At 37.5% G+C, this 2,474-nt stretch overlaps 1 long non-coding RNA gene across 2 annotated transcripts in view; it reads right to left on the reverse strand.

The window, feature by feature from the left end:
- LOC107104947 overlaps positions 1 to 2,474 on the reverse strand; it is a 16,151-nt gene extending 13,677 nt beyond the window's left edge. Inside the window, exons 1-2 of one of the 2 annotated variants that reach the window (XR_001482309.1) lie at positions 2,420 to 2,474; positions 1,441 to 1,485 (exon numbers count right to left, since the gene is read on the reverse strand). This is a non-coding gene — a long non-coding RNA (uncharacterized LOC107104947). Of the gene's footprint in view, positions 1 to 1,440; positions 1,489 to 2,419 lie in introns of both variants that reach the window. The other variant, XR_001482308.1, reaches the window with a different exon arrangement.

The raw sequence follows: 2,474 nt of genomic DNA on the forward strand, positions 1-2,474 counted from the left end.
TCCATCAGGCCCAGGGGACTTTTTATGGTCTATGGTCATAAGTGCTTTCTTATTTGCATCAATAGAAATGGGTTGAACAAATTTCCCGCCTATAAGATAAGTTAAGAGGCTTGAAACCAACTCCCATGGTCTTTATGCCTGGACATCTATAAAGGATCTACAAAGCTTCTTCAGAAAGAAAATATGCTCAATAGCAGGTGTGGGTGGCCCCAGACTCGCCCTAAAAGGCAGTGGACAGAAAAAGAGGCACCCCAAATCACTGAGACATAAGGAGGGAAGATACAAGGAACAACAGAGAAGGGAAGACAAGAGCACCTGGAGCCCGACACCTGAGGGGCCAATCCCTAAAGGTGCCCAGTCCCTGAGGGGCCTGACCCCAGAGGCCACAGTGATGAGGTCCCATGGGGCTTGGCACTGCTTGCGTGCTGCGCAAAGCATTCTGAGATATATCTGCCTCTTCTGATGCCTTTTTTTTCTTCTCATACACTGGTGCCGAAAAAGATAGCTAACTGGACGAGCACATAGGAAGGCCTTACGTAAAACATATCATTAGAATGACTGATGATTAGGAGGACCACTTATTTAGACTATCCATCCGGAAATAAAAGATCGTCCTCTATACCTTTAAATTAACCAAAATCTATCTGAAAAACAGACATTTGAAAGTAAAACTTTAAATAACAGAATCTGTGAAAATGAACCTAAAAAAAAATCTTGGAGACAAAATGGAGAAAACATAAAAGGTACCTCTAAACCTTTTCTTGATTAAAAAGTTTCTCCAGGTTTAATTTCTTATTTTTAATTTAGATTTGTTTACAAGACCTGTTATTTGCTTGCGACATACTTGCTTGCTTAGAAGCTTATTGCTACAGTCTGAACAACCCTGGATTTCTTACACTGCAAAAACGATCTGAAATTAAGTAAAAATTTATTAAATCAAGTATATTTACCCTTAATTTGCAGGAAAATAAGATAGTTTGCCAATGGAATGAGTATTTTTACACTTATAATACGATAATTAGAAAATATTTGCTTAAAATAAGACTAAGCAATAGTTTTTTCTTATTCTAAATGTAAATTGTCTTTTCCCATTGGCAAAGTGTCTCACTTTCCTCCTCAATTCAAGAAAAAAATGCACTTATTTAAAAAAAAAAAATGACTTACCGGTATTTAGATTTACATTTTTTGCTGTGTACCAGGCTTAAAACAACAGGGCACTTTATCTGGTGGGGATATGTTAGGTTTCTGGGTAGTTTGGACTCCTGAGATGGATCAAAATAAACACTAACTGAGTCCAAGCTGATCACAAAAACAGAAGATCCGTCTTTTGATATGACAGGATTTTTATAAAATCCACTTTCTTATTCTTTATTTGGAAATTTTGTGGATTTTTTTCTTATGAATGACCTTTAGGCCAATTTTAAAAATAAAAAGACTCACCTCTCATGGATGAACAGAATCTATTTCTGGTGAAAGGCAACTGTTCTGCTGGGAAAAAAACAACAACAAGAGAATCAACACTTTATAATAGAGTATTATTTTTTCAAACATTATATTTAGATTTTATTTTTTCCAGAACGGTTGAGAAATTAAAGCTGCTGTTTAATGTATAAAAAAGCGGTAGCTGCTCCTGTTCTCGGATAATATGTTAGTAATATGTTTTGAGGATCATTTAAATATTAAAACATTTTGCCAATGGCATTATAAACATAACAACACAGGTAAACTGAAGCTTTGGAAATGTCAAAAAGGACAGGAACATTTGTATTGGGTTAAAAACAGTTTTAAGCTTTATGCTGGTGAAGTCATCCATGTCATTGTCATTCCAGAAAAGTTAAAAAATCAAACCAGTGGATTTTATTTCCAAGTTTGAAGACATTTCTCTTCCATCCAGGAAGCTTTTTCAATTCAAAGTGTCAGAAATAGCGTTGAGTTCCAGGCTTTATCCAGCAGCCCAACAAAGCCTGGTTTTAGTTTAGAAAACATGCAAATTAAAATGGACGAACAGGTCCCCCCGTTTGGAATGGGGGTCGTTTGGCTTCTTTGTTAGCCTGCAATGCCCCATACCTGTCTATGCCTCTGAAAGGGGGGTCGTTTGGCTTCTTTGTTAGCCTGCAATGCCCCATACCTGTCTATGTCTCTGAAAGGGGGGGCATTAGAGGGAATTGTTATCCTGGCTAAATAGGCAAGGTCTTCTGTTCGTTGTAAAGGGGTGGAGGGGAACAGAAGAAGAAAAAGCTTCCTGGATGGGAAGTGAAACGTCTTCAAACTTGGAAACAATGTCCAGTTGATTTTTTTTTTACTTTTTTGGAATGTTTTAAGTTTTCATGTGAAAACCTTGGCAATGTGTTAATATGGAGTCAGCAGACCCTCTTTATTTATAAGACGTTTCCAAAGTTTCATGAAGTTGTTCACACACCTCATGGTTGTTGGCGTCATCCTGTCGGTGCTCTCCTTCTTCCTCCTCCTCCTCG

Source organism: Cyprinodon variegatus, unplaced genomic scaffold, assembly GCF_000732505.1.
Source record: "Cyprinodon variegatus isolate N-32 unplaced genomic scaffold, C_variegatus-1.0 Scaffold1971, whole genome shotgun sequence".
Lineage (NCBI taxonomy): Eukaryota > Metazoa > Chordata > Actinopteri > Cyprinodontiformes > Cyprinodontidae > Cyprinodon > Cyprinodon variegatus.